The sequence below is a fragment of the Aegilops tauschii genome, chromosome 3 (assembly GCF_002575655.3).
Source record: "Aegilops tauschii subsp. strangulata cultivar AL8/78 chromosome 3, Aet v6.0, whole genome shotgun sequence".
Taxonomy (NCBI): Eukaryota; Viridiplantae; Streptophyta; class Magnoliopsida; order Poales; family Poaceae; genus Aegilops; species Aegilops tauschii.
Genome location: NC_053037.3, coordinates 610,273,726 through 610,283,838, shown reverse-complemented (window position 1 = coordinate 610,283,838; position 10,113 = coordinate 610,273,726).

The following is a 10,113-nucleotide window of genomic DNA, read 5'->3' as shown; positions in this document are numbered from 1 at the left end:
CACGATCTTTTATGCTATGCTTAAGATTGGGTCTTGTCCATCACATCATTCTCCTAATGATGTGATCCCGTTATCAATGACATCCAATGTCCATAGTCAGGAAACCATGACTATCTGTTGATCAACGAGCTAGTCAACTAGAGGCTTACTAGGGACAGGTTGTGGTCTATGTATTCACACATGTATTACGATTTCCGGACAATACAATTATAGCATGAATAATAGACGATTATCATGAACAAAGAAATATAATAATAACCTTTTATTATTGCCTCTAGGGCATATTTCCAACAGTCTCCCACTTGCACTAGAGTCAATAATCTAGTTACATTGTGATGAATCGAACACCCATTGCGTCCTGGTGTTGATCATGTTTTGCCCTAGGGAGAGGTTTAGTCAACGGATCTGGTACATTCAGGTCCGTGTGTACTTTACAAATATCTATGTCTCCATTTTGAACACTTTCACGAATGGAGTTGAAGCGACGCTTGATATGCCTGGTCTTCCTGTGAAACCTGGGCTCGTTCGCAAGGGCAATAGCTCCAGTGTTGTCACAGAAGAGAGTCATTGGGCCCGACGCATTGGGAATCACCCCTAGGTCGGTAATGAACTCCTTCATCCAGACTGCTTCCTGTGCTGCCTCCGAGGCTGCCATGTACTCCGCTTCACATGTAGATCCCGCCACGACGCTTTGCTTGCAACTGCACCAGCTTACTGCTCCTCCATTCAAAATATACACGTATCCGGTCTGTGACTTCGAGTCATCCAGATATGTGTCGAAGCTAGCGTCGATGTAACCCTTTACGACGAGCTCTTCGTCACCTCCATAAACGAGAAACATATCCTTAGTCCTCTTCAGGTACTTCAGGATATTCTTGACCGTTGTCCAGTGTTCCTTGCCGGGATTACTTTGGTACCTTCCTACCAAACTTACGGCAAGGTTTACATCAGGTCTGGTACACAGCATGGCATACATAATAGACCCTATGGCCGAGGCATAGGGGATGACACTCATCTCTTCTATATCTTCTGCTGTGGTCGGGCATTGAGCCGTGCTCAATTGCACACCTTGCAATACAGGCAAGAACCCCTTCTTGGACTGATCCATACTGAACTTCTTCAATATCTTGTCAAGGTATGTACTCTGTGAAAGACCAATGAGGCGTCTTGATCTATCTCTATAGATCTTGATGCCTAATATATAAGCAGCTTCTCCAAGGTCCTTCATTGAAAAACACTTATTCAAATAGGCCTTTATACTTTCCAAGAATTCTATATCATTTCCCATCAATAGTATGTCATCCACATATAATATGAGAAATGCTACAGAGCTCCCACTCACTTTCTTGTAAACACAGGCTTCTCCATAATTCTGTGTAAACCCAAACGCTTTGATCATCTCATCAAAGCGAATGTTCCAACTCCGAGATGCTTGCACCAGCCCATAGATTGAGCGCTGGAGCTTGCACACTTTGTTAGCATTCTTAGGATCGACAAAACCTTCCGGCTGCATCATATACAACTCTTCCTTAAGGAAGCCATTAAGGAATGCCGTTTTGACGTCCATCTGCCATATCTCATAATCATAGTATGCGGCAATTGCTAACATGATTCGGATGGACTTCAGCTTCGCGACGGGTGAGAAAGTCTCATTGTAGTCAACCCCTTAAACTTGTCGATAACCCTTAGCGACAAGTCGAGCTTTGTAGATGGTCACATTACCATCCGCGTCCGTCTTCTTCTCAAAGATCCATTTGTTTTCTATGGCTCGCCGCTCATCGGGCAAGTCAGTCAAAGTCCATACTTTGTTTTCGTACATGGATTCTATCTCGGATTTCATGGCTTCTAGCCATTTGTCGGAATCCGGGCCCGCCATCGCTTCTTCATAGTTCGAAGGTTCACCGTTGTCTAACAACATGATTTCCAGGACAGGGTTGCCGTACCACTCTGGTGCGGAACGTGTCCTTGTGGACCTACGAAGTTCAGTAACTTGATCCGAAGCTTCATGATCATCATCATTAACTTCCTCCCCAGTCGGTGTAGGCACCACTGGAACATTTTGCCGCACTGCGCTACTTTCCGGTTCGGAAGGGGTGACTATCACCTCATCAAGTTCCACTTTCCTCCCACTCAATTCTTTCGTGAGAAACTCCTTCTCTAGAAAGGACCCGTTCTTGGCAACGAAGATCTTGCCTTCGGATCTGAGGTAGAAGGTGTACCCAATAGTTTCCTTAGGGTATCATATGAAGACACATTTTTCCGATTTGGGTTCGAGCTTTTCAGGTTGAAGTTTCTTGACATAAGCATCGCATCCCCAAACTTTTAGAAACGACAGCTTAGGTTTCTTCCCAAACCATAATTCATACGGTGTCGTCTCAACGGATTTCGACGGAGCCCTATTTAAAGTGAATGCGGCAGTCTCTAAAGCATAACCCCAAAATGAGAGCGGTAAATCGGTAAGAGACATCATAGATCGCACCATATCCAATAGAGTGCGATTACGACGTTCGGACACACCATTTCTCTGAGGTGTTCCAGGCGGCGTGAGTTGTGAAACTATTCCACATTTCCTTAAGTGTGCACCAAACTCGTGACTTAAATATTCTCCACCACGATCTGATCGTAGGAATTTTATTCTCCTGTCACGTTGATTCTCAACCTCACTCTGAAATTCTTTGAACTTTTCAAAGGTTTCAGACTTGTGTTTCATCAGGTAGACATATCCATATCTACTTAAATCATCAGTGAGAGTGAGAACATAACGATATCCTCCGCGAGCCTCAACACTCATTGGACCACACACATCGGTATGTATGATTTCCAATAAGTTGGTTGCTCGCTCCATTGTTCCGGAGAACGGAGTCTTGGTCATCTTACCCATGAGGCATGGTTCGCACGTGTCAAATGATTCGTAATCATGAGACTCCAAAATTCCATCTGCATGGAGCTTCTTCATGCGCTTGACACCAATGTGACCAAGGCGGCAGTGCCACAAGTATGTGGGACTATCGTTATCAACTTTACATCTTTTGGTATTCACACTATGAACATGTGTAACATCACGTTCGAGATTCATCAAAAATAAACCATTGACCAGCGGGGCATGACCATAAAACATGTCTCTCAAATAAATAGAACAACCATTATTCTCGGATTTAAATGAGTAGCCATCTCGAATTAAACGAGATCCAGATACAATGTTCATGCTCAAAGCTGGCACTAAATAACAATTATTGAGGTTTAAAACTAATCCCGTGGGTAGATGCAGAGGTAGCGTGCCGACGGCGATCACATCGACCTTGGAACCATTCCCGACACGCAACGTCACCTCGTCCTTCGCCAGTCTCCGTTTATTCCGTAGTTCCTGCTTTGAGTTACAAATATGAGCAACCGCACCGGTATCAAATACCCAGGAGCTACTACGAGTACTGGTAAGGTACACATCAATTACTTGTATATCACATATACCTTGGGTGTTGCCGGCCTTCTTCTTGTCCGCTAAATATTTGGGGCAGTTCCGCTTCCAGTGACCACTTCCCTTGCAATAAAAGCACTCAGTCCCGGGCTTGGGTCCATTCTTTGACTTCTTCCCAGTAACTGGTTTACCGGGCGCGGCAACTCCCTTGCCGTCCTTCTTGAAGTTCTTCTTACCCTTGCCCTTCTTGAACTTGGTGGTTTTATTCACCATCAACACTTGATGTTCTTTTCTGACCTCCCCTTCCGCTGATTTCAGCATTGAATATACCTCGGGAATGGTCTTTTCCATCCCCTGCATATTGTAGTTCATCACAAAGCTCTTGTAGCTTGGTGGAAGCGACTGGAGGATTCTGTCAATGACCGCGTCATCCGGGAGATTAACTCCCAGCTGAGACAAGCGGTTGTGCAACCCAGACATTCTGAGTATGTGCTCACTAACAGAACTGTTCTCCTCCATTTTACAGCTGAAGAACTTGTCGGAGACATCATATCTCTCGACCCGGGCATGAGCTTGGAAAACTAGTTTCAGCTCCTCGAACATCTCATATGCTCCATGTTTCTCAAAACGCTTTTGGAGACCCGGTTCTAGGCTGTAAAGCATGCCGCACTGAACGAGGGAGTAATCATCAGCACGTGATTGCCAAGCGTTCATAACGTCTTGGTTCTGTGGGATTGGTGCATCACCTAGCGGTGCTTCTAAGACATAATCTTTCTTGGCTACTATGAGGATGAGCCTCAGGTTCCGGACCCAGTCCGTATAATTGCTGCCATCATCTTTCAACTTGGTTTTCTCTAGAAACGCGTTGAAATTGAGGACAACGTTGGCCATTTGATCTACAATACATAGTGTAAAGATTTTAGACTAAGTTCATGATAATTGAGTTCATCTAATCAAATTATTTAATGAACTCCCACTCAGATAGACATCCCTCTAGTCATCTAAGTGAAACATGATCCGATTTAACTAGGCCGTGTCCGATCATCACGTGAGACGGACTAGTAAGGATCGGTGAACATCTTCATGTTGATCGTATCTTCTATACGACTCATGCTCGACCTTTCGGTCCTCCGTGTTCCGAGGCCATGTCTGTACATGCTAGGCTCGTCAAGTCAACCTAAGTGTATTGCGTGTGTTCCGAGGCCATGTCTGTACATGCTAGGCTCGTCAACACCCGTTGTATTCGAACGTTAGAATCTATCACACCCGATCATCACGTGGTGCTTCGAAACGACGAACCTTCGCAACGGTGCACAGTTAGGGTGAACACTTTCTTGAAATTATTATAAGGGATCATCCTACTTGCTACCGTCGTTCTAAGCAAATAAGATGCAAAAGCATGCACATGCAATCAAATAGTGACATGATATGGCCAATATCATCATGCTCCTTTGATCTCCATCTTCGGGGCACCATGATCATCTTCGTCACCGGCATGACACCATGATCTCCATCATCATGATCTCCATCATTGTGTCTTCATGAAGTCGTCACGCCAACGATTACTTCTACTTCTATGGCTAACGCGTTTAGCAACAAAGTAAAGATACATGGCGTTATTCAATGACACGCAGGTCATGCAAAATAATAAAGACAACTCCTATGGCTCCTGCCGGTTGTCATACTCATCGACATGCAAGTCGTGATTCCTATTACAAGAATATGATCAATCTCATACATCACATATATCATTCATCAAATCTTCTGGCCATATCACATCACATAGCACTTGCTGCAAAAACAAGTTAGACGTCCTCTAATTGTTGTTGCAAGTTTTTACGTGGTTTGTAGGTTTCTAGCAAGAACGTTTCTTACCTACGTATGACCACAACGTGATTTGCCAATTTCTATTTACCCTTCATAAGGACCCTTTTCATCGAATCCGTTCCGACTAAAGTAGGAGAGACAGACACCCGCTAGCCACCTTATGCATCTAGTGCATGTCAGTCGGTGGAACCTGTCTCACGTAAGTGTACGTGTAAGGTCGGTCCGGGCCGCTTCATCCTACAATGCCGCCGAAACAAGAAAAGACTAGTAGCGGCAAGAAGAATTGGCAAACTCAACGCCCACAACTTCTTTGTGTTCTACTCGTGCATAGTAACTACGCATAGACCTGGCTCATGATGCCACTGTTGGGAATCGTAGCGTAATTTAAAATTTTCCTACGCTCACCAAGATGCATCTATGGAGTGTACTAGCAACGAGGGGAAGGGAGTGCATCTACATACCCTTGTAGATCGCGAGCGGAAGCGTTCCAATGAACGTGGATGACGGAGTCGTACTCGCCGTGATCCAAATCACCGATGACCGAGTGCCGAACGGACGGCACCTCCGCGTTCAACAAACGTACGGTGCAGCGACGTCTCCTCCTTCTTGATCCAGCAAGGGGGAAGGAGAGGTTGATGGAGATCCAACAGCACGACGGCGTGGTGGTGGATGTAGCGGGTCTCCGGCAGGACTTCGCCGAGCTTCTGCGAGAGAGAGAGAGAGGTGTTGCAGGGGAGGAGGGAGGCGCCCAAGGCTGTAGGTTGCTGCCCTCCCTCCCCCCCTTTATATAGGCCTCCTTGGGAGGGGGGGCGGCCAAAACCCATCTAGGGTTGGGGGGCGGCGGCCAAGGGGTGGAAAGGGGTGCCTTGCCCCCCAAGGCAAGGGGGAAGCTCCCCCCTAGGGTTCCCAACCCTAGGCGCATGGGGGGAGGCCCAAGGGGGGCGCCCCAGCCCACTAAGGGCTGGTTCCCTTCCACTTTCAGCCCACGGGGCCCTCCGGGAGAAGTGGCCCCACCCGGTGGACCCCCGGGACCCTTCCGGTGGTCCCGGTACAATACCGGTAACCCCCGAAACTTTCCCGGTGGCCGAAACTGGACTTCCTATATATAATTCTTCACCTCCGGACCATTCCGGAACCTCTCGTGACGTCCAGGATCTCATCCGGGACTCCGAATAACTTTCGGGTTTCCGCATACATATATCTCTACAACCCTAGCGTCACCGGACCTTAAGTGTGTAGACCCTACGGGTTCGGGAGACATGCAGACATGACCGAGACGCCTCTCCGGTCAATAACCAACAGTGGGATCTGGATACCCATGTTGGCTCCCACATGTTCCACGATGATCTCATCGGATGAACCACGGTGTCGAGGATTCAATCAATCCGTATGCAATTCCCTTTGTCAATCGGTATGTTACTTGCCCGAGATTCGATCGTCGGTATCCCAATACCTTGTTCAATCTCGTTACCGGCAAGTCTCTTTACTCGTACCGCACTGCATGATCCCGTGACTAACGCCTTAGTCACATTGAGCTCATTATGATGATGCATTACCGAGTGGGCCCAGAGATACCTCTCCGTCACACGGAGTGACAAATCCCAGTCTCGATCCGTGCCAACCCAACAGACACTTTCAGAGATACCCGTAATGCACCTTTATAGTCACCCAGTTACGTGGTGACGTTTGGCACACCCAAAGCACTCCTACGGTATCCGGGAGTTGCACGATCTCATGGTCTAAGGAAAAGATACTTGACATTGGAAAAGCTCTAGCAAACGAAACTACACGATCTTTTATGCTATGCTTAAGATTGGGTCTTGTCCATCACATCATTCTCCTAATGATGTGATCCCGTTATCAATGACATCCAATGTCCATAGTCAGGAAACCATGACTATCTGTTGATCAACGAGCTAGTCAACTAGAGGCTTACTAGGGACTTCCCATGGTGACACTCATATGCAACAGGATCCGTGTTCTCGCCTCCTTACTCTAAGTGCTGAAATTTGAGATGGGCTCTAGGCCCATGTAGCAATTTCTGAAAAATCTCTAGAAGAGGCCCCTCGCGCACTCCTCCGCCGCCCGCCACGGGTTGCGGGATTGAGCCGAGCCGAGCTTACACCTACGCGCTTATTTTTGCCAGTCACTAACGGAGAGTACTCTGACAGCTGGGCCACGATCTGAGACGTCGAATCGTGGGCTGTCACGGACTCGGACGTGGGTCGAGCCCACGTCTCTCCACGTGATTTACTCGTGGATTAATTTAATTAATTGCCTATTTACTCAACACTAAGGCCATCTTGATTCCTGCTGCATAGAGGCCTCCTTGCTCCCCCATCCGACCTCGTTGCTCCCTTTCCTCGGATTAGATTCGCCAGCTTGTTGATTTTCTGAACCCACGTATATTTAAGAAGATGTGATTTGTTGCCGAAAAGCGATGTGATACTATTTAAGGCGAACCTTATTTTCTATCAGATATGTGATCTAGTTCAGTTGGTGCGAGCCTTAAACTTTGAAGAAGAGGTCCTGATTTCGATCCCACTTCACGCGGCCAACATTTTTTAATGCACTCTGAAGGCCCACGTTAATACTTTTGGCCCAGGTCGTATCTGTACGAAGCCGGCTGGGGCCCAGGCACCCAGCAACGCAAGTAAAATTGAGATCAAGCAGCGATTAGTACCACCTCGTGCGTGACCAAAATAGAACGAACGTACGCCGTACGTGACCAAAACCAAATGGAAAGAAAAATTGATGGCGGGACGAAACCAAAAATATCACCTTGCTTTAATAGTAGGTGTAGATAAATACTTATGGTCTAGCCGGCGCAATTGCGCGGATCACTTTGCTAGTTGAAGAAAGAAAGAAAAAACTCCTCAAACTGGCACCCTGGGTCCCTTCATAAATGGAGACTTCATAAATGGAGACAGGAGAAATCTCAATAATTGGAAGCATGGACACTGCCCTGCACATGCATGTGTACGGCCCCTTGGCCTGAAGGAGCGTCGGATGACGCCAGCGCTTGAGCCGACGCGATTGGCACAAGATATGTAGAAGAAACAGTGGTGACGCATGTACAAAGCCCACATGAGTAGTCTGCATGGGGACAACAGTGGATACAGTTTATGCCCCAGACGTCGTATTACCACCATGAATTCGGACGTTTTTTGATCGCTTACTGGCACCTCTATTTGGCATATCCTCATCCCTGTTAGCACCATCAGCATGCCCATCATCATGGTTTTCCCAAATCTAAGGAATGAAGTCATCATGAGCCATAGAATCATCCTCCTCTAGCACAAACCGAAATGCACCCCCATTAAGCTTGACATAAGCGTCAGAGGAGACTGAGGCTTCATCAGACCCATCATGTTTGACTAAAATATCCATGTTATAAACAGCCACCTGGATCCACACAATATCGTGTCGACGCACGCAAACCAAGTCAACATCCTAAGTGGCACAAATACCTGATATCACCGCCCACGGACCAAGGAAATGGCGTAGAGGTGGTGGAAATCCGGTGACGTGCACCCAAACAAACTGCAAGGGAAATAGCGACGGAACCTCCTCGACATTCCATTCACTAAAAGAAATCTTCACGTCATGTGATTTGACATTATACTCAAACGTTGTCACATGCTGCAAAATCTCCACAGAAACTAAAAAAGCATTGGCTCCATGAGGCACAGCTTCCCACTTACACGAAGTTTGAACCGCGGAGATTTTTGCAACCTCGGCCTCCACCACATAAGGAGACAAGGAACCACCCAAAATCGTAACCAAAGCAGTCTGCAAAGTAGGTGGTGCAAGATTCTCCTTTAAGAGTGAGTCTAGAAGTTGCACAAACATTGTAATAACTAAACCGCATCCACCAAGCGGCGGCTGGCCTTGATTGCTTGAGAATAGGGTAGCGGTGCATATGATGCTTGTAGTTGTTGCAAATGCGACAAAAATGAACCACCGTGCAATCCTTAGATAGACGGTCATATGATCTGCATTTGAAACACCAAAGACAAGTTTTTTTTACTCTTCTCGGATGGCCAGTAGTGTCAAAAGAGGCCGAAGTCGCCACATTACCGTCTAGGGCTGATTGAGTTTGAGCGGTGGGGGCGACCGTCATTGACAACGGCGGGAACGCCGGTGAAGAGCGCACAACGCCGGGGGTGACTAGCAGCTGCAACATCACGACGTCCCCCTTGAGCTAGTTCTTGGGATGACGAGTGGGAAGTGCTTCAGGCGCTTGTTGGTTGTTAGCAGCACCGAAGATGACCAGCGCCGAGGGCCGTTGGACGAACGGTGTAGCGGTGGAGGTCGATGCCGGCAGTGCTCAGAGGCAAAGCGGTCCAGCAGCCATACCAAAGCCGGCAGAGAGTCTAGGCTTTGAAGGGAAAGTTGGAGCTGTTTGTCCTGTCGGCAGGGTCGTCGCATGTGCGAGCTGTGAATGAATTTTTAGGTATTTAATTGGGATAAATGAATCTTAATTTCTAAAAAGGTGTAAATGAATTCTAAAAAAAATATGAAACTTGGCATGATCACATGGCATGCCCACGTGGCGTGTGTGGTTAAAAATGAGAGAGTTGCCAAAAAATTGTGATGCACTTCGCTTAGAAACTGAACAACATCCCGGAAATTATTCTAAAATAAATTAAGACTACTATTTATTAATTTTATGGGAAGTATTCATACCTGTGGCAACTATTTTATTAAAAATAATAACATATCTTTCAAAAATACTGATAATAACATGGCATCACCCACGGTGATGAATAGATGATAGTATTACTCACTGTTGGCCAGGACCAATAGCGCTGCAGCGTTGCTCCTTCGGTCCAAAAGAAAACCGAATTCACCAAAAAAAAAACAGGTTA